General features: G+C 40.6%; 2 pseudogenes; both read right to left on the bottom strand.

The window, feature by feature from the left end:
* Positions 1–11,967: 11,967 nt before the first annotated feature.
* Positions 11,968–12,967, bottom strand: LOC147614029 (uncharacterized; annotated as a pseudogene).
* Positions 12,968–14,264: 1,297 nt separating this feature from the next.
* On the bottom strand, positions 14,265–22,135 carry LOC147614028 (uncharacterized; annotated as a pseudogene).
* Positions 22,136–23,448: the final 1,313 nt, after the last annotated feature.

Genomic DNA, 23,448 nt, shown 5'->3' with positions numbered 1-23,448 from the left:
TTCTCATACTTGAGTAAGTAACTTATCTTCCAAGGCTTCCATAGTGGTGACAAGGACTGTCTTTCACCATAATGAGGAAAGAAAGCTAATTTCCAATATATTGAAACCACATGAGTCTCTACTTAGACAAGCACTTAGGCACCACCAGCAAGAAATAACTAAAAGACTTTGTAGAATCTTGCTCGCTTTTTGGCTTGCTCGGAGGTTTTTGCTCGATTTTTAGTAGGACTCATGAAGAAGCATTGGATATGTCCAAAACCTTTAATTTCAGACCTATAAAGCAATGATGATGAATTGAATACAACGGCTAAATCAATTCCAATATGGGAAGTATACAGGGCCTATCATTAGCAACGGCTTCATGTAAAACAAAATCCAAAGCCTCTACGCTTGGAAGAAAAAAAGAAACCACGCCTCATACAAAATCAAGCACGTGTGATTTTTTAGATTGATAACAATTTTGATCTTCTTGACAAATAGGATTTCCAAAGCGTACCATTATAAAGCGAGACTATGAGGGTACAGAGAAGGGAAAGCTCTCGCCAATCTTTGATGGCCGAGAGTTTTTTTCTTCAGGATTTGTGGGATTGAATTTAGAAGGTTCAGTATCCTACAAGAAATTTAAAGATCTACGCAAGTGCAAAAAACAATATGTGAGTATTATTCAAAGTGACTTACACAGGGATGTGAAGTACTTGAATCTGATGAAGTTATTTCAGGAATCTTTGAAGAGGTTTCTTTTATAAAATACCATGACTGAACTGGAAGCTATTATTCAAATAAGGCCGCAAAATGGAATTGATGTGAGTATTATTCAAAAAGTGACTTACACAGGGATGTGAAGTACTTGAATCTGATGAAGTTATTTCAGGAATCTTTGAAGAGGTTTCTTTTATAAAATACCATGACTGAACTGGAAGCCGCAAAATGGAATTGATGTGAGTATTATTCAAAAAGTGACTTACACAGGGATGTGAAGTACTTGAATCTGATGAAGTTATTTCAGGAATCTTTGAAGAGGTTTATTATATAAATACCATGACTGAACTGGAAGCTGTTATTCAAACAAGGCCGCAACGTGGAATTGATGTTGTAAAAGAACATTCTATTGATATGTATGATGTGCTTAGCAATATGAAGAAGGATTTGGAAGATGCAATTGAAGCACAGGTAGATACAAGGTACAAGATTGTGGGGCAACAAGGAAAGTAAAACCTGTGGTTGCACCTCTTCCAAAAGAAAGTGATCAAATTATGGAAAAGTCTTCAAAAGGGCAAAGTCTTAGGGATCCGACAAAGATTGGGCATAAGTTTACAGATGATACATTGGATGAATTGGAGATTGGGGAAGGATTTCTTATAGATATAGAGATCAAGTATTTCCGAGAGATGATATCAAAACACAAAAAGGCTTCTGCTTTTCAACCTAGCGAGATTGGATGTGTAGATCCAAAGGTTGTGATTCCGATGGTGATTTTTACAGTGCCGCACTTGCCTTGAAACTTGAGAGACCGATTCTAATTCCTAAGGTACATTGGTCAAAGCTGATTGAGTTACTAAATGAGAAGATTTGGATGGGGATCCTAGAGCCATCTTGTGCTCCCTATTCAACTTGGTGGTTTACACTGCCTAAAAAGAATGGATCCTTGAGATTCATTTAGGATTTGCAACCAGTCAATAAGATGACGATAAAAAACATGGGTACACGTCCAATGGTAGATGAGTTTGCAAAGGCTTTTGCTGGTAGATCAATCTAATCCATGGGAGATTGGTACTCCGGATGAAAAAGATGAGTCTTTAGATGAGAGGGGGTACAGAAAGTTTGTTGCAAACCACATTGTTGACTGTGAGGCTATCCTATCCAAGCTGGAGGAAGTGCACTTAACTCTTTCAGGGCAAAAATCTACTTTTGGAGTACGAGAGGTCTTGATTGTAGGTCATACGTTTAATCCTGAAGGGCGGAGGCCGAGTCCACCAGCCAAGATAGAAGCTATCCAAAAGATGGAGACATGTATCTCTACTAAAGTTGTTCACATATTTCTAGGTGCTTGTGTGTTCTATTTGATATGGTTGCCACACTTTGCTCATGTGGCTAAGTCATTATATCAATTGCTTTGAAACAAGCAAAGATTTGTGTGGATAGAGAAGAATACAAAAGCTATCAACAAGTTGAAGAAGACGATGGTCAGTGCACCTACACTAAGGAAGATTGACTACAAGTGTGGTAGACTTGTGATTGTGATAGTAGACACTAGTCCTTCAGGGATTGGTTGGGCTATTGGACAAGATGATGAAGAACGAAACAGATATGCAGCTAGATTTGGGGCAAGTGTTGAGTGGTTGCTAGAGAGATTATCCACAAGTTAAATGAGAGTTATGGGGTGTTGTTACAATCTTAATAAAGAGCGATAAAGAATAGTTGATTAGAGCAGAGGTCATTGTGGAGATAGATTGTTTACCATTATTGCGGATGATCACTAGATAGATGTTCTACACCAGATATAGCAATGCTACGATGGATAGCTTATATCAAGTCTCTTAACCCAAAGTTTCGTCACATAGTAGGAAGAGATAACCCACTTGCATATATGTTGTCTCAGGCTCGATATGATGATGAAAAATAGATAATTTCTACAGAAGATTATGTGGGTTTGAATTTCTACAAGTCTTCACACAAGTCAACACAGACAATGGACCAATTGTTCATTTATTTGCAATATTCTCAAAGGAAGAGTATGATGGAGAGTGGCTTCTTATTGGATGCTATCTGAGTACATTGAGTGAGCCACATCAGTGGAGTGACCAAGAGTACAGATGTATAAGGAAGAAAGCTTATGGCTACTTTCTTAAAGATGGGCATTTATGGAAGCATCCAAAGCAAAGAAGAGGAGTTCCACAAAGGGTTGTGTGTGATATGGAAACTCAGTAGAAGATTATCAAGAGTTCCATGAGAGTTTATGGGTAGGACATAGAGGAGTCTGGGCAACATTTATCAAAATAAAAGAGAGATATTGGTGGAGAGAGATGTATAAGGATGTGTCATAGTTTGTAGAGAGTTGCTCCACATGTCTGTTATATTCCAGTGTACAACATCGAGATGGTCTACACCCAACTTATCCATTGGTGATGCACTATAAGTGGGTTGTGGGACTTGGTAAATATGCCTGTGGGACTTTGGTTGATGAGTTACATTGTGTTAGAGCAAGAGAAGATTTATCCAACCAGGTTGAGAGAAGAGCACTAAGAAACAAGACAACTAGTACAATATACAAGTTGAGGATGTGATTTGCACATATGGATGTGTTGGAAAGATCACAGCAGACACAGGAGAATAAGGTGCAGATGAGGTAAGAGAGTTCTTTGGTCATATAGGGGTGAAATTAGCCCTTACTGTAGCCTATAATCCTGAGGGCAATGAGAAAAGTGAAAGGGATCATCCTCCGATTGTGAAAGCTTTGGCTAAGGCATGTGATGGTCGTATAGGTGACTGGCTTAGATTGTTACCTGTTACCTTATGCTTTATGGGTAGATCATACTACACACAGCCCAGTGATAGGATATATACCAGCAGAGTTGATGTTTGGGCAAAAATCAATCATACCAACAGAGGAGACAGTGTTATCTTGGAGCAGTCTATCTTGGGAAACAGAGGTACAGAGGGAGGATTTGCTAGCACTGAGGATTCAACAGTTAGAGAGACGCAGTGAAGATATAGAGATTGCAAAGAACAGATTACAAGAAGCCAGATTGAAGAACAAAGAAGCATTTGACAAGAAGCACAGGTTGAGCAGTCTCACAGAGGGAGATTGGTGGGTGTTGGTCTATGATAGCTGTTAGATATCTGTAACGCCGCTACGGGCGTTACCGCAAGAGGGGACGGCCTCTGGCTCACCACCCAGCCATAGAGGAAGAATGAGGATTGCCCCTCATCCCCCAGGCTATATAGTGTGTGGCCTGCCGTCCACACTAGCCTAGCCTCCGCATGGGCGTCCTCTCCCACTGAAGCCCGGACATGGCCATCCGGTCTGCCGTCAGTCACAGGCATAGGCATTACAGCCTACGTGACATTACCCCCGGCTTAAGAAGAGTTTTCGTCCTCGAAAACAAACTGGGGAAACCTTTTGGAAATTGCAATACGGCGTTCCCAGGTTGCCACCTCCTCATCCCTATCTGTCCATTTAACAAGTACCTCCTGGTACACTTTATGTCGAGTTTGTCTGTCACGATACTCTAGAATCTTTTCAGGTTCATGTGGTATCTTTGGTGGCTCTATCAAGTCCACCAAAATCTCTGGAGAAACTGCGTTGTCTAACCCGTGAACTGATTTCTTCAGTTTACTGACATGGAAGACAGGATGGACTTGAGAACTCTCCGGTAACTCAAGTTTATATGCTACGTCCCCAATCTTCTTAAGGATTTTAAAAGGACCACAATATCTCGGAGAAAGTTTATCACTTTTCCGTTTTCATGGTTTCTGACTGCGCAGGAACCTTGAGGAATACAAAGTCACCTTCTGCAAAGGTCACCTTTCTTCGTCCTTTATCCGCATAAGTTTTAGCGTGATCCTGAGCGCTACGAATGCTCTCTCGTGTAGCTCTGAGCATATCATTCATATCTTCGAGGAAATCCTTGACAGATTGAATCTTCTCCTTTTCTAGGCCTACAACTATCGGAGATCTCGGCTGGAATCCATACATTAACATGAATGGTGTAAATCCAGTCGCTGAGTGTTTGGAGCTGTTATAGGTAAACTCCAATAAGGGCAAGTACTCTTCCCAATTAGATTACTTCTTACTAACATAAGAACGCAACATATCCTCTAGAATTTGGTTAACTCTTTCGGTTTGACCATCAGACTCCGAATGATCTGACGTACTCATACTCAGAGTAGTATCCAACTTTTTGAAGATTTCCCTTCAAAAATGACAGTTGAAGTTTCTATCTCTATCCGACACTATATCTGCGGGCAGGCCACAGTTTTCTTCGTGGCAATAAACTTTGCCATTTTAGTTAACCTGTCCACTACCACCCACACCGAGTCATTCCCTCGACTCGTCTTGTGTAAACCGGTAATGAAATCCATGGAAATGCTTTCCCATTTCCCTTGAGGAATCTCCAGCGGAGTAGTCCTCCAACCTTAAGACGTTCATGTTTATTGACCTGGCACTTACTGCATTTCAGCACATAAGTCTAGACGTCCTTAAACAAACTAGGCCAATAAAACTGTCTTTTTACTAGTGCATAGGTCTTCTGAATCCCAGGATGACCTGCACTTGGACTATCATGACTTTCTTTAAGAATTTGGGCCCGAAAGTCACCAATACTTGGTACACATACTCTACCCTTGTAAAGTAAGTACCCGTTCGTCAATGGAGTAATTAGCATATTTCTCCCACGTGTCTGGTCGAGCTCGACCGCCGCTACGGGCAATCCGACGTGCCTTCGTCCTCGAAAACAAACTGGGGAAGTCATTGGTAAGCAAATGTCTAGTAGTACTCATGCAAGCCGTGATTTGGTATTTCAACCAAAACCCCAAGGCAAATTTCATGCCTTGATTTTGCATCATGTCATTAGCACCGAAGCTAATGTACTGGAGAGCACTCTAGTAGCACAAGTTCTTAGACTATGCTACTAGATATTTGTAGACTATGCTACCATGTTGCATCACCAACTTGTTAAAACTTCTCCTTGGAAAGCTCTACGGCCATAGGAGAAATAAACTAGAGCCAATCTAATCATGCATCACAAGGATTAGTTCCAAAGTAGAGAGATACTTTCTCTCTTAGAGTAACATCTTTGCACAAGCATATGCTCTAGAATCTTGTTGAGTTTCTAACTACCATCAATCTACGGATGGTTAAACTCCACTCTAACTCAGAGTAAATGTAACTTTTGAAAATTTCCCTTCAAATATAACAATCAAACTTCCTATCTCTTATGCCATACTATATCTACGGGCAGACCATATAGTATGTGGAGATGTTTGATAAAGATTCTTGCACCACTACAGGTGTCTGGAGTTACATCCAATCACTTACAACTCTTTGTTGCTATTACCAGACACATCCCTTCAAGTATTGTCTCGACTCACACAACTATTCGAGTTTATGTGATATTTGAGGATATCCCTCAAGAAAGGTTTTTGTCCTCAAAAACTCTACTCTCAAGCGGACTACGTGCTAGTGTCATAGGTCCAAGAACAAATCTAGACCGTGTTTAATATCATATGTTATATTCTTGAGTTCCTTCCAAGAAACTTTTAAACATCTTGCAACGAAGATGTGATATAGTGTCTATGCACATATGGTGGTACTATTGATAAACTGCTTTGCAACCGATCAGTGGTTTCACACTTGTACCAAAGTGCTTCATTGTTGCATATTATTACCCTTCATAAGTGGTTACACACTTATGAATCATTTGGGTGAGTTGTACCATCTATCAAGAAAAATTCCAAACTACTAATAACCACATTATCAATCCACAGATAATGACTGAGCTTGCTGCGAAGCCATAGGTTGCTAGATAATTGATGGTAATTACACAAGCCCAATGCCTTAGTACATCATACATTCAATATAAATGCAAACATCACAGTACTTCGTGATGATAAACTTAGGAATATCATCCTATCCATGCTGTTTGGTGTTGGTATGAAGTATAACTATGAGAACATTATTTGCTGCCTCCTCATTATAGCGGCAAAGCTACCTACCCATCACAGGTGGCAATCTCTACCAAGCTATAACCAATGACAAGCAAATAAACGAGTACTCTTGTAAGAACTTCATAACCATATCTCACACCAAACTCATAATCACTACGGATTAAATGCCAGGGCTTGCAAAATTGAATGTTATCTGATAGGTAGAGGGGATCATCAAACTCCGGATGACCTCGACAGCTCACTAGGACTAGTGATGTGTAACTTTTAAGTTACTCCACTCTCCTTGCTTATTCCATACCATCGAACAAATCGGTCCCTCGATTTGAGCGTCAACATATTTATGAGTACCTCGATACTCATGGATTGTGGTTCGGTAATTTAAAATGTTGATCTAGAGTATCTTTCACTCGAAGATCTTAAATTTATTAGCAACTATGTATTAGTAGTGAGTAACTACGTACCCACTATCATCACACTAGTAGCTCCATACTAGTCTGTGAGTAACTCCGTACCCAATGGCGTACCTCCCCCGAGTGGGAGTACCATATACAACCATCTATAACAAGATGCTTAAGTCACTTGCTGCTAAGAAGTGACTACACAAATTGACCCCTTTATTGCACATTGCAGTATAATTTTTGGTATTACAACACGAATGTTTGGACGTCCTTATCATAGAGATCAACTTAAAAACTAGTGCATAGGTCTTGTGGAGTCTCAGCTGACCTAATTACACCACTGGTGACTTCTTACAAAAAATGTGGCGCCGAAGTCACCACCTATGTACTTTAACTCTGTAAAGTACATGGTCTTCATCTATCATCTATGGAAAGTTGTAAAACATTCCTGCGATGGATTTTTATCACCCTAAAATTATTGTGCACTATTTTAGTGTGAAGAGCGCTTTTTTCCTGGGTACCATGGTTCACCCCAAGCTCATCTGTTGCTAAATTCTCCGATTTAACAAAAGATATGTCTGCCTCCGAACACTTCAGTTCAGCCCCAGACTTTGAGTTTACTTCTTAACACTCCGGTTAAGTCAAAACTCACCAGATACAGTAGGATTTACCACTAAGCTCTCCGGCTTAGCCTCCTATCCTAACTTAGCCCGAGTTTATGTACACTTCATATGTCGGATCCGATACTAACAACAACCAGGCTCGTCTCGAGTGAGATACTACTCACTATTGCCATGTAAAACCTTATTAAATCCTAGAAATGCTCCACTCATTCCCAAGGGGTCATACGACTTATAGGGTTTATACGCACATGAACTTTGTAAGCAAAATAGCCTGTCATGCAATATTACAATTGCTTATGTAGGAAAGTAATATATTTCCCAAATTCATATGGTAGCAACTAAAATGTGCTCACAATCGCACACTTATGTTGAACATAGGCAAGACTACGCTTGCAAAATGCTATTGGGCGTCCACTAACGCCATTGCCGGTCCTCTTAGCCCAAGTAAAACACACCGCGGTTTTAGATTTACACTATAGCCAAACTACGTGACTTTGATGGTCAATACTAAGTCTATGCTCAACTTAAATTTAGTCTCTCTGAACCAAATGTGTGATCACCACATGTGCTACCCTCGAGGCGCTACGGCCATAGAAGTGTTCACTAGGCACAACGGCCATAGAACGCCTCTCTCAAAGGACTCGGCACTACGGCCGTGGGATTTGTCTCTCTCTTAGCATGCGGCGCTACGGCCATGTGCGGTGGGTCTCTTTCGTGAAAAACGGGCACTACGGCCACACGGCACGACCACCGTGTGGGTTTGTTTCGTGGGGTGTACCGTTGTTTTGTGTGTTTTTTTTTTAAATAACGGGCCAAGCCGGCCCTCGCCGCTTGGGCGTGGCCGCCCGCCCACCCGTGGGGAGCCTGGCCACTACCGTTTGGCATGGCCGCCCGCTGGGCTGGCCGCCTATGGGCTGCTGGCCTGGCCGCCTATGGCCGCCCGCTGGCATGGCCGCCTATGGGCTGGCCGCCTGGGCCGGCCTGGCTGGCCGAGTAAGGCCTGGCCGCCGCAGGCTTTTCGCCCCCCCTCAAACGAGGGTCACGAGCCAGCTCTTCGCCCCCCTCATACAATGCTTGATCCAGCTCTTCGCCCCCCTCCTCTGCACAACACAGGCCAGCGGTCTTCTCCAGCCGTTCTTTTCACGCAGCTCTTCGTTCACACAAACGACGACCACATTTTCAATGCAAGCCTCCTCAGATGTTGAAATTTGAGCTAAATGATGAGCTATGGTGGATCAAACACTAGAATCAACATAATTAACAAAGTGATTAGTAAGTGATTAAGATGTAATTAGTGAATAATTAGCACATAGATTAATGTAGGCATGGATACTCAAAAACCAGCAAATTCTCATTAGGGCTATGCCTCAATTTATAGTGTTTACATCAAGCATCAAATCCCCTTGATTTCTCCATGATTCACTCCCTGAATATCTCCACCTCTTGCCTGATTCTCTCCACCTCTTCTCTTTTCCCTGAATATCTCCACACTCCTAAATTTCCTCATGCTACACATTATTCTCTCCCAGTAGATTCTCCTAACCTTTTCACAGGTTCTTTCACAATTACATCTCCTCTTTTACAGCCTCTATCCAAGAGCTTGTTCCCACACACACCCTTTTCACTTGTATATTTCAACACCTCCCCTCAAGTGAATAATCCTAACACACCTGGACCCTGTATCAAGTTTCCCTCTTACTTGATAGCCCGCGACCAGTGCCTCAAGTCCCTAAACTCCATAGTCCTTGACACTCTCTCTCTCTATGTGTCCAAGGCTACTATAAGTGCCCGCGACCTTGACTAAAGTGCTCACACATACATCTACCACTTGGCCTATATCATCGGTGGCTCAGAGGTGGTTTTACTTTGTTGGGGCAGGTTACATTGGGTTGTGGGGTCTCTCTCTCTCTCTCTCTCTCAGAAAAGATGATCCGACTCCACTTCTCTTGGAGCCTCCATGAAGTTTGCCGATGTCGTTCCTTCTTCACTGGGTTTGCTGTAGCAGTCTCTCGCCATGTGTCCTGGCTTTCCACATTTGTGGCAAGTGAAGGTCCTCCCTCCTACTCTGCCTCTTCCTCGTCCTCGTCCTCGAGAGAATCCTCCTCGAGTGAAGAATGCTTTTTCCTCTCCTGCTGTTGAGTCGAGCTCTTTCTTCTCTTTGCCTCTGCTCTCTTGCTCTAGTAGAGCTGCTTCTATCTCATGTATCTTCAGTTCAGGTACATTCTTTAGTGTTGCTACAATGTTTTCATAATCTCCTTTGTCCACACTCTTCAAAAGTACAGCTAATGCTTCATCATCTTCTACCTTTTTGCCAATAGCTGCCAGCTGTTGCTTAATGCTTTTATATTTGTTCAAGTGTGTGATTAAAGGTTTACTTTTCTTCATGTCAAATTTGTAAAATTGCATTAATAGATTTATCTTGAAATTTTTTGCTTGTGTACCAAATAATTTATTGAGTTCATCCCATGCATCTTTTGCCCACTGTATCCTTGTGATATGATGAATGATCTCATCATTTAAACTGAGTGCAATAAGCCCCAATGTTTTTTCATTCCTACTCTTCCACTCATTTTGCCCTCTCTCTGGGCATTCATCTCTCCCTTCAACTAATCCCCACAGATTTTTCCTCATCAGCAAATACATGGTTTTTGTTTGCCATGTATAAAACTGTTCTCCATTAAATTTGGCTATTTCCTGTGCTGAATTCATGGTGATGTGAAGGGGGTCTTACCTCTTGATCCAAATTCAAGATTCAAGGGCAGTGTCTACCCTTTTACAACTCAATCTGGTGTTTAATAGATAATTACAACAATTTTATCAGCATAAAATCACCAGAAATTACATTAAATTGAGAGTAACCAATTTGTACGGGATGGTTGGAGTATCAAACCAACTCCGATTTGCAATCTGAAGCTTTAGGGATCTGTATCAGATACCTAATGGTTAATTTGAATCCTCAATTGTACCAAAGTACAGTGATTAGCACTGATTAATCACTGATTAGCAAATTAATGCTCTGGTTTGTGTGCAAAAAACAGAGTATGTGGGGAGCTCAGATCTGGTGCCTTCCACTTCAAATGAGCTCAAATGCTTTCAAAGGCATCAATAGCAATGAGTCTAGTAGAGGATTAAGCCAAGAAACACAAGATTTGACCAAATAATGAAAGCTTAATCTCTGTTTTACCAAAGTCACCTGCAGATTTGATGAAGAGCTTGGATCTCTTTGTAGACTTGATGAAATTAATTTCTATCTTCACCAGCTTGTAGAGCATGCTTGAAAACCCCCGGGGCTAAGAGGAATTAGCTCAATTTGATTTGATGAGCTCAAGATCTCCAGAATACTCAGAAAAATCAGCGCTGAAGAAAACGGCGATTTCTCCTCAACGCTTTCGCGTTTTGCTGCGCCGTTTGATGAGCTTGTAGCTAGGGCTGTTCACTAGCTTGTGTTAGAAGGGCATAGCCTAATGTTGACTGTGCATGGAGAATGGAGTCCTCCACTGGCTGGGGGTGAAGGGGAAGAGTGAAAACTCACTAAAAACTGATTTTTTTTGCTAATTACTTACTAATCTTGATTAATTCACTAATGGGCTCATAAATCTGGTTGATTCTAGGCATGGCTCTGATACCATGTTGAAATTTGAGCTAAATGATGAGCTATGGTGGATCAAACACTAGAATCAACATAATTAACAAAGTGATTAGTAAGTGATTAAGACGTAATTAGTGAATAATTAGCACATAGATTAATGTAGGCATGGATACTCAAAAACCAGTAAATTCTCATTAGGGCTATGCCTCAATTTATAGTGTTTACATCAAGCATCAAATCCCCTTGATTTCTCCATGATTCACTCCCTGAATATCTCCACCTCTTGCCTGATTCTCTCCACCTCTTCTCTTTTCCCTGAATATCTCCCAGAATATCTCCACACTCCTAAATTCCCTCATGCTACCCATTATTCTCTCCCAGTAGATTCTCCTAACCTTTTCACAGGTTCTTTCACAATTACATCTCCTCTTTTACAGCCTCTATCCAAGAGCTTGTTCCCACACACACCCTTTTCACTTGTATATTTCAACATCGGACGGCGCTTAGGGTGCTCTTGCCCCACCTCAAACGGCGTAATGCTTACGTTGCTTATACAGGTCGTGGGACTGGTGTTGCCTCCCCACACACAAGTTCAACGAAACGCTTTTCGTTCCAGACAAGCTTCAACGACTTCTTTCGCAGACAAGCTTCATTATCAAACAAAATTTATTTCGCATAAAGCTTCAACGCTTCAAATCAAGTCAGTCTCTGATGTAAATGTATACCTTGTATGTGACATGCCTCGTGATGTCTGGGCTGTACTATACTGAAATGAGACGGACAACGTCAAGAGAGCATGATCTACTGCTATGCCCACTGGTTTGGCCCCCACTGTGAAATCCTAAATGCAAGGGATGAAACTCAGCTGAGCCATAACATAATCCACTATACTCGCACCATGCCTATGTGGAATGCATGTGAAACCCGCTGATCCAGGAAATCTTTGTAGACCATTAAGAATGGCCAGACCATGTGTAGTAGTTATCTCTGTGAGGTATCTCCCATACTCTATCTGCTCTCTGTCATGTGAACACCTCTCTAGCCCCAACTCACACACATCCAGCTCTCTAAGCATCTCCTCTGAGAGGTGTCATAAAAGATTGTCTGCTGAGAGTTGCCCGTTCGGGCATTGAAGTCCCCTAGAAGAATGATGTCACCATCTCTAGAGAATTCCCATATGTCATCATCTAGTATAGAGAAAGGCGACTGTCCTTTGGGTGTAGCATAGACTGACATACTGGGGGGAAAGTAGCATATGGCAATGTGCAGAAATCGGCACGTGTCTGCTCTCAGCCTCACCCACATGTACCTCGCCTGATCATCTCGTCACACCATATGAAGCAGTGGCTGTAACTCTCCTTGAAAAGCACTGCTACTCCTCCTGAACCTCTACTCCCATGCTCAGATCTCGTGATTGTCTTGTGAGCTGTCTCCCATCTATAACCCGTCTCATGTGGCATTGATTGTCCAAGGGCTTGGTGTTGGCTCTTGCAAGGAAGAAGCTTACCACCATGAGCATTCTCTCTACAATACTTGATCCTCTCTCCATAGCTAGCAGACTTGTACTCCTAAATGAGCCTTCTCTCTCCAAACCCACAATAGTAGCCATGGCTTGCAAGGAAGAAGCTTACCAGGAGCATTCTCTCTACAATACTTGTTGGTCCTTTCTCCAAACCCACAGTAGTAGCCATGACTTGCATGGAAGAACCTTTTCATGATGTATTCTCTCTCTATATTGCTTAGCAGCCATAGCTTGCACTAAAGAAGCTTCCCATAATGCATTGTCTCCTTTGCATTTCCTTCTCACCATTGCCAACCATCCATGAGATGTTAGAGCTCCCATGTTGGTGCATAGGATGCCTATTAGGTCTAGTTCTAAACACAAGTCTTGAATGCACTTAAAGGCAGTTTCTACTAAATTGAAGCAAAGAAGACCAAAGTCATTGTCTTCTGAGGATGAGAAGAGCATTTATCATGTCAAGTGTGCAAATATGTCAAACTTGTACATGTATTTGGGATGACATACATATGCATACAACAAGAGGTAACTCCATGATCTAGGAAGTGCATGATAGATTGGCTCCATACTCTTATCCTAGTCCGTCGTTTTTGGAAGTCTTCTGAGGATGAGAAGAGCATTTATCATGTCAAGTGTGCAAATATGTCAAACTTGTACATGTATTTGGGATGACATACATATGCATACAACAAGAGGTAACTCCATGATCTAGGAAGTGCATGATAGATTGGCTCCATACTCTTATCCTAGTCCCTCGTTTTTGGAAGTCTTCTAGTGTATGATTCATGGATGAGCACTGTTTTGCCTAGTATTGCTGAATTTTTTGTTCATAAGCTGATAATAAACAACATGGTTTCAAACTAAATATCCAACAATGGAGTAAAAAGTAGGAGGTGAAGCTGCTTCCCTAAGGGATTCACGAAACATTATAGGATTACATCACATGAGTGTACAATAGGGGGGTCGTAAAAGGGTAAGAAGGTACATATTACAAAGGAAAGTTCCGTATATAGAGGTAAATAAGGGGAATTTTGTGCATGCAGGTGGCATGTCCTTATTGCTACTAGTGAGAATCCTTTAGGGTACTCCCCTAGTAACAAGTAGGATCATGGTTTGAATCTTTGCTAACATGAAGTTGAAATGCTTAAACCTTTGCCTTTCTACTAAAGTTGACATGGTAAACAGGGTTAGATCTTTGCGTACTTTGTGATCCACATATTATATTGCTACTCGGTGCATCGTAACCAAAAAAGGGCAAGACATGGTATCACGTCTATGAGCTAACACAATAGGCAATATGATGGAGCCTAAGAGCCAATTTACAACACATATCATCATGTCCCTCGTGAAATCCAAATTTTTGTTCGAGTTACAACTATGAAGTAATCACAGTATGATTAAATTGTCACCACACTTTTCTCAAATGTATGAGTGCCCAAGGTGCACACTGCATAGCCCTCACGGGTCATCTAGTCATCATGATCCTCCTCATCCTTGAGTGCTAGAGAATCCAACTGACATGCTACAGGCCCATTGTTAACTGCAAATACCTGCCATGAACTAATGCACAACATTAAATCTAGAGTACTTTAAATGGTGAGACCACGAATACTGCATTGAAGAACACATTACCTTTTTTTTTTAAAGTTGGGCGTTAGGAAGCGGGCTTAGTACCCATGGGACCCCCCTTATCCCACAAAGCAGGGGCAAGCTTCAAGGGTGAGGCATCAATCAGGGTAGCCAGCAGGGTTCGAACCCATGACCTAGGTTTTGACAACGAAGCACCTTAACAACTGAGCTACAGCCCGATGATAGAACACATTACCTTCCTCTTGACCCCAAATACCCCAATTAAGGCTCACCTACTGACAGGAGCTGTTTATACGGCAGACATACCTGAAGTCCAGACAAAAGGTGTACCGTTGATATTGTCAGAGTCATAAATCTGCGAAAGCCCACTGAGAAAAATATCGTATAAAGGCTTGGCCTGATGGGAAGACATTGCATCATGGAAGTCCAAACTGTTCCCTTTGAAGACTCCATACAAGGTGAATTGTCTAACTGCAAGAATGCCCAAGATACAAGGACATAACCGTTAAAGACATTTTGGGCACTTCCCTCTTCTGAAAAGGGGCTTGTCTCCCTGGATTCCTAGCTGGGTGCTGTAGGGGCCAAAGGGCTACTGGCACTGGAGCTCTGGTTTTAACGCTTACATTATTCAACATCATGACCTCCTACAAGGGTAAAACCAGCATCTAGGTGGGGATGCAGTGGCTACATTCCCCCAACAACACCTAGCAAGGCATGCTGTGCCTACCCTATAAGCCTCTAGCTAGGACTCTCCCCCATTAGTCCATAACGATTTTGTAGTTTATAGTGTTCATATTACTGTAGGAATGCATCGTAAAGTACTAGAGTGAGTATTTGCATGCAGAGCAGTTCAAGAACAAAGACATACCTACAAGAAGCTCATACTTCTTTTGTATTAGCTATAAAAGAAGGATAATGTATTTCTACCAAGTTCCGCTTGAAGCCACAAGAGGCAAAAAGGATCCCTTGATACTGCTCCTGCTCACTTTCAAAACTGCTGCAAAAGTGCTCCATTCTGTTACTCAAGTTGCATGTGTCCCTTCATGCTAAGTATCACATTATCTGTCGTAAGAAAGCTACGATGGAAAGATAAATCCGAAACCCAAACATTTGCATATGTTTCAATGATTCAAGTACCAGGGTCTTGTTTGAACTGATAAGAGGTGAAAAGGCACAAGATGAAGTAATATTAAATAGTGCCCTACATAAACCCTCAGGCCTGATCACCTGCCCCTCTCCTGCTTCTCCTCCCCCAACCCAAAAAAATCCAATAAAAAATATAGATTGTTTGCTTTAATATTTCTCGTGTTGACGTGTAGACTGCACCTTGCAGACGAAGGCAACCACTCTTCTCATCTCTCACTGTTTTCATTGTCCAGAATTTGGATGTGCTGTGACTCAAGTGGTGCCATCGTCTAGCCACTATTATATGAAGCCTTTAAGAGGCAATGATTTATGCGTTTTCCAGAGAAAAGAGGCCCCCATCAACCTGTCACTCATCAACTTGTCAGTTCAATGGAGAGAACTAGAATAAAAGAGGGCCCCATCAACTTGTCACTTCAATGGAGAGAACTAGAATAAAAGTTACATCACCACTCATGTGCAGTATTCAAGAATCACTAAAAGGAATTAAAAGGAATGTAAGTCAGATAAGGGGAGAATGATTTTCGGGCCAAAAGAATGTGGAATGTTCAATGGTTAAGAAAAGAAAGAGCTGCTCTCCCAAATGCTCAGGAAGGTCACACGACATCATTCCTTTCCATACACAATGCTGCCCCTACCCCTCTCTTTGAGGAAATGTACACTGACCTTCCAAATGTAGTCCGAAACTACATCAGTAGGATGCTCGTGGGTCAATAGCTCGCTTACATCTAGCATGGTAAGGGTTCACATAACATGTTCTCAACACATGAAGCACTCCATTATCTGTTGCGACTTTGATTAAACGCTGAGAATAATAACGTTATTTTCTTGGTTGTGTGCACAGTGCTCTTGAGGTGCTCATTCTAGCCTTCTGAATGAATTCCTGCAACTTTGACACGCATGAACCACGATACTTGAGGGTGGAAGTAAATACCCCACATATCTTTTCTTTCCTCTATTCAAAATTCCCAGGACTCCTGAGACTGAACAAATAATATGTGCCCTCGAATAGCATTCGTGTTTCTTTTGTGCCCATAACTATGTCTGCTCACTGGGGGACCCCTCTGTTCGTGTCTATCAGGTGCTTCATGTTATCATGTTGATGTCTGCTACATATAAAGGAAGTTTACTTTGCTATTTGACTGCCAATATTGAAGGTATTGTTAAGGAGTATTAATGCGTAAACAAACTTCATGTGCTGGTCAACAAGAAACATGAATAATGTGAACGTACTTATGCTCTGCTTGAGGTGGCGTCATCATCCAAGAAGGGCAAGCTCCAAATTTTCTGGCACCTAAAACAAGAAGGAAATCGTGTAATACAAACCACCCGAAAAGCCTTTATTTCGTGTGTTTGCTTTTGAAGGTGTGTTTGTTTGTGCTATAGTATATGCATAGCACATGATCAATGCTACCAAGTGCCAGATGATGTCGCTCAACATAATATGTGAGTGATATTTTGATATACAATATCTATACAGGATTAAGGACAACCCCACCTCCCTCCACATGGGCAAAGGAGGTGGGGCTAATTCAAAATAACCGCTCCTCCTGCAAGCATGAGGAGGAGCCAAATCTCACATCTTCCAATGCAATTTTGAATTTGAATCTAAGAAGATCTCATCTCACATCTTTCAATGAAATCTTTGTATACATGCTTACATACCTACAGATACACACACTTATATATATTATGTATGTATGTGTATCTATAGGTATGTAAGCATGTATATATAAATAGATTTATATGTATGTCGACGCACACACATGTATATTCATGCACACACACACACAACACACAGACACCAACACAAGATACGTACACACATGCATACAAACACACATACACATACTCGCACGCATGGACACACATGCAATATATAGAGATATGCACACTTGCACACATACTCAAGCTTACACATACACACATAAACATATATATTATGTGCATGTGTAAGAGAGAGAATATACATACACACACACGTATATATATTATGTATGTATGTATATCTATAGGTATATAAGCATGTATATATAAATAGATTTATATGTATATCGACGCACACATGTATGTTCATGCATACACACACACACACACATAACACACAGAGACAAGCACATGATACGTACACACACGCATACAAACACACATACACACACTCGCACACATGGACACACTTTCAACATATAGAGATATGCACACTTGCACACATACTCAAGCTTGCACATACACACATGTGTATACATGCACACAAGCACATAAATACACTCACATACACAAGTACATGTGCACACATTAGTGTATGTGTGTGAGAGTGTATAGGGGAAAGAGTGTGTGTTTGCATTAGTACATGTGCATGTGTGTATATGTGTGTGTGTGTGTGTGTGTGTGTGTGTGTGTGTGTGTGTGAGTGGAGAGAGAGAGAGAGAGAGAAACACACAGAGAGACAGAGACATAGAAGTCTATGTGTGAGAGTGTGTAGAGGGAAAGAGTGTGTGTTTGCATTAGTACATGTGCATGTGTGTACATGTGTGTGTTTGCATGTGTGTACATGTGCATGTGTGTACATGTGTGTGTGTGTGTGTGTAAGAGAGAGAGAGAGAGAGAGAGAGAGAGAGAGAGAGAGTTTTGACATTTGAGAGTGTGTGCATGTGTATGTGAGAGAAAGAGGGTGTGCATGTGCATGTGTGTGTGTGTGTGTGTGTGTGTGTGTGTGTGAGAGAGAGAGAGAGAGAGATTACATGTAAGATGCATTTATTTGAGAGTGAGCACACCTCACCACTCATCCCTACCATTAAAATTTAATCTAAAATTTGATTAATTAAAATTATATATATGTGTGTAAATCTATTTATGTGTGTGTGTGTGTGTGTGTGTGTGTGTGTGTGTGTGAGAGAGAGAGAGAGAGAGAGTTTCTATGTGAGAGAATGTGTGTGTGTGTGCATGAGAGAGAGAGAGAGAGAGAGAGAGAGAGAGCCTGAGAATTTCTATGTAGGAGATAGTTTGTGTGGGAGGAGTAGTGTGTGTTTTCATTAGTGTATGTGTGTGAGAGTGGATTGTAGCGATAATAATATGATGGTGACACTACCAAGTAATATGGTCTTGCAAAGATTGACTCTTAAAGACTTGGTACATTGGGTATACTCTGAATTGGCTATCACTACGACATATGCTTCATACTTTAGTGAGCGTGCTATTCTTGCTCGGATAAACAGTCAAGTGGATATTGTGAATAAGACAGCTTTGGATACAATGCCTGGTGAGCCTACGCAATATTTCAGTGCAGATTCAATTCTTGAAAATGATGAAAACTCATTCTTATATTCCATAGAATTTTTGAACACAATCGACCTTCGGGGCAGATATCCACCTCATTGCTTGGTTTTAAAGTTAGAAGCTCCTGTTATTTTGCTTCGTAACTTGGATCCAAGACGTGGACTCTGTAATGGTACACCGATGATATGTAAGGCCTTTCACTCTAAAGTCTTGGAGATTGAAATCATCACTGGTACTAAAGTTGGTGAAAGAGTATTTCTTCCACGGATTACCTTTATATGCAGCGAGGCCCAACTACCATTCACCATGAGGCGGAGACAGTTTTCCGTGCGGCTGGCATTTGGCATGTCAATAAACAAATCACAAGACCAAACCCTAAATGTCTTGGGGTTGTATTTGGTGACTCCAGTGTTTACTCATGGACAATTGTATGTCGCGTTGTCACGAGCACGGTCTCCTCATGTTGTGAAGGTGTTACTTGAGGATAACACTAATGTGGAGTGTTCATTTGATGATTTTCAAAGTTATACACCTACAACAAACAATATTGTTTATAAGGAGATCTTGATGACTTCAGAGTGACAAGTCAGGTTTCTTATTTAAGTTCTACAATTTGATTAATTTTGTTGTGATTTCTTTTTTTATAAATATTTGTCTATGGTAAAAGTACCTATTTTTGTTGTTTATGTTTTGACAGACATGTCTAAGATTACCTTTACATTGGACATGCCTTTGTCGAGGATAGTAGGTGAGTTATTCTCTATATTTGCATAACTTTTCTTGATTACAAAGTATGGAACATGACATTCTATACTGATGTCTATCTGTACAAAGCCACCGCTATGGTCAGCTCCTATTATTACAGGTCACGTAGCAGGGATTATGATTGATGCTTATAGGGATGGGTAAGTATAAGTGTAATTGTTAGGCATTGTATAAATATTTTTTGAACCTATATATAAATAATTGTATAACCTATTTGTTATGCTTTGATTTTAGGATATTGCATGACATTGATACGTTTATGGTAAGAGTTGTCGACGAAGGCATCGAGATGTACGGGATCAGTGTTCCTGATGAGGAGTGGGGTGTCTATTTGTTTTGGAGAGAGATGGATAGATGCTTTGCATCATTTGAGGGGTATTTAGTACCCAATGAAAACTGGTTGTTTCTTACATCCATCATGTCCATTGGTATTCGTTTATGGGTTTTATACTAGAGCTCCTCATGTACCATCCACTCGATGTTCTATTGTGCGAGGTAATTTTGATTATGTTTTTCTATTATAAGATTTTTTTGAGATTTTATGTGTCGTTATATGCAGGTCCTTTTAAGATTTGATTTATCGTTGTTTCGTTTATGCAGGATTGTTTCGTTTATGCAGGTCCTTTGCATTCATCGATAGTAGAGCATGTGCGGGATGGATCACCGCTTTATAATAGAGAGCATATCATGAGGAGACAAATGAATGATCCTTCTCATAAGAGAAGATTTCAATTTGTTGATTCCTACATTACTGATTGAGAATACGTATTTTGTGGTGCATTTTGAGAATATGTAATATTGGTCCTTTTTTGCATCTTCGTATGCTACATTACTATGATATTTTTGTTTTCGCTATAAATCTACGAGACATGGATGTTATTTTGAAATATGTATATATGAAGTCACTTGAAATAATGTATTGTTTACTTAAAACATGACCTAAATTGGAGAAACTGAGCCTATTTTTTCTGGAACTCTACCTGCCGCCGTAGCAACGCGCGGGTCCAATACTAGTTGCTTCAATTTATTAGCAACAAACATGAGATTGGGGTTTGCCATCACATACGGGTGTTTTTCTAGAAGAGATGTTGACGTCTTCCTACACACTCTACTTATAATGCGTGTAGTCCAACTCAACCCTAACCCAAGTCAACTCTAACTAATGGTTGCCTTCGTGTGTCGTCTAGTATAAATGAGACTTTAACGCGTATATAACACAACGGTTATTCTCCAAACTTAAACTTGAAATCGAGACACAAGGATTTACACAAAACTCAATTTGTATAACAGATTTCAAAATGGTGATAGTTTTAACTAAAATACTAATCCCATCCAAGTGCTGCTAAGCTACCTATGCAATGCACATGCAAATTTAGTATATTTACGATATTCACACTTCCCAATCATCCCAATTTAGATTTGTTTCTAAACAGCACCAGAAAATATTAAAAACTTGTTTTAAAGGTCTCCACACACATGTATAGATATACACAATATATATATATATATATATTAGTTTAATTCCTTTTGTTTTTAGTTTAGATTTTTGTATTTTTGATTTTTTTTTTTAAATTTTTATCATTTGTAATTTTTTTACTTTTTAGTTTTTTAGTTTTTATTTATTTTTTAAATAACACTATATACTGTATAGTATATACACCAACACCAACACACACACCCACACTCACACTAGCAGTTATATATAAATATATACGTATAACCTTGCTCTACCTCTCTCTAGCTTGCCTGTTTACCCGCGATCGATCTAGGTCCGGCGATGATGGCGGCTTCTTTTCAGGTTGTGTTCAATCAGTCCTCCATCCACAGAGACAAAGTACTAGGTGACACTTGGGGTTGCAATGGACATTGCAAATCTTCTATAAGAAGAAGAAAACTTTTAAAGTCACTAGTTAGAAGCGTCCATCATAAAGCAAAGGAAGATGCTTTTTCCATTCGAGCATGGAGCCCATACAGATAAGGTCTAAGGTCTATGGAGTCTCATCCTCGTGGGGGGAGGCTTCCACGGAGTAACATTGAAGATCTCCTTCACTAAGAGTTCGAACACTGCCCTCTTGGCCTCCAATTCTATCTCCACCTCCACTATGGTCTATCCTACGGATGTCTTTGCACATGGCATCACTCTACGAGCATCCTATTTAAGCTCACGTCACTTTGCCATGGTCCTATTGTCTCCAAGGACCTCTACTCATCTACTTTCTCTTCAATTGCACATGAAGCATTGCTAGCTAATAGCAAAAATGGAATATCTATGCTGGGGATGCAGTGTCACAGCTCGCATCACAATCCGTTGATTGAGTAATTTATGTAACACACAAGAAGACGAAACTATTAACTGCTCAGGTTTGCTAGTTCTACAATCAATTGTTTTGAAAGATGGGACAGTTGGAATATTTTACTAGTTGTTGCCTCCAAACCACTTAGACACTCAGTTATCGACAATGAATATACACAGTGGTTTAGAAAGAAGCTTACTACCCCCTCACAATGATGGTTTAACAAAGCTCACTTCTCACCCGGCAAGCTTGAAACGCTCGAGTCCAAACATAGTTTTAGCTAATGGCTCCAGAGTTAACTATCTTGCTTCACATGATCATAGATTTTCGAATAAAATACTGGCCGATGATTTGCTATGGCCAGCCCACGGACGACCAAAAGCCAGCGACCATACCCCATAAGAGTCGCGGCACACCATACCACTGTCCAAGAACATTCACCCCAACCAAAAGCATGACAACATAACCAAAGAGACCCCCATATCCAAAGAGACCCCATATCTAACACCTCTCCAATAACACTAGCTACAGTCCCCTCTAGTATCCCTAACCACCCAAATACTCCTCTTCCACATTGATATTTTCTTTTAATATAGCCCATATACACTATCAAACAGACACATACCTAAAAATTAATCACACAAAATTGATATCATGCATCCATGCATATGTCTAAAATGACCTATTATGCTGTGCAAAATCCCGAGATTGTCCCAAAATATGTACAAAAATGGCTAAAATTTAAGGGTTGATATTTTTCTCCCCCTCCTAACTGCAAAGTCATCCTCGATGAGTCTGCTACACCGCATCAACCTTCATGGTTCAATTGCTCCTCGCTCCTCTATTCCATTGCATGTGCTCTACCTGACCGCTCCATTGAGAGGAGCACCAAAGTATTACAACAAAACTACATCATTGTAACATTTATCATAAAAACGTTATAGCATGTAGTGCATTATATGATACATTCATTAGTAATCTGAATGTGACTAATTAGGACCTCTTAGACCTACCTAGAACTCACACAATAAACATCTCTAAATAATCGGTCAAGTTTACTAACCCCAAACCTTTAACTCCATTATCAATAGCTAGTAGGTTATACAATATAGATTATAGATTAACCTAATAGCTCAGCTTTACTAAGTCTAAATTATAGAGCTTTTTGCAATTTAGCACTACTTAGATTATTTATATTTAAGAGCTCTAGAGGGACTACATTCCACCTAATCCCATAGAAACCTAAGCCTCGAGTAAGTTACCGCCTTGCTATCATAGCCGTTCATGAGATTCATTACAATGGTCTACTTGCCTTTATCTATTTATATCCTTGCATGTATTTTTCGATACTTTTTTTTAGGTCAAAAGAAATAAATAAACAGAGGCAGTATGACTCTCTATTTGTTTTTTCCTCAGGCTCAGGATAAGGATAATACACACTACCCAACTGCTATAAATAGGTTCTTCATAATCAAGGGAGTAGAGTCCCTCAAGAGATAGAAAACACCTCACAACCAGTATTAACCAGTCTTGGGAGATCTATCATCTAAACCTCGTTCAACCTTGTAACTAGGTTAATATATAA

The sequence above is a fragment of the Cibotium barometz genome, chromosome 42, assembly GCF_041138505.1.
Source record: "Cibotium barometz isolate CiBa-2024 chromosome 42, ASM4113850v1, whole genome shotgun sequence".
In the NCBI taxonomy this organism is placed as follows: Eukaryota; Viridiplantae; Streptophyta; class Polypodiopsida; order Cyatheales; family Cibotiaceae; genus Cibotium; species Cibotium barometz.
This window is presented reverse-complemented; position numbering and strand designations above follow the sequence as displayed.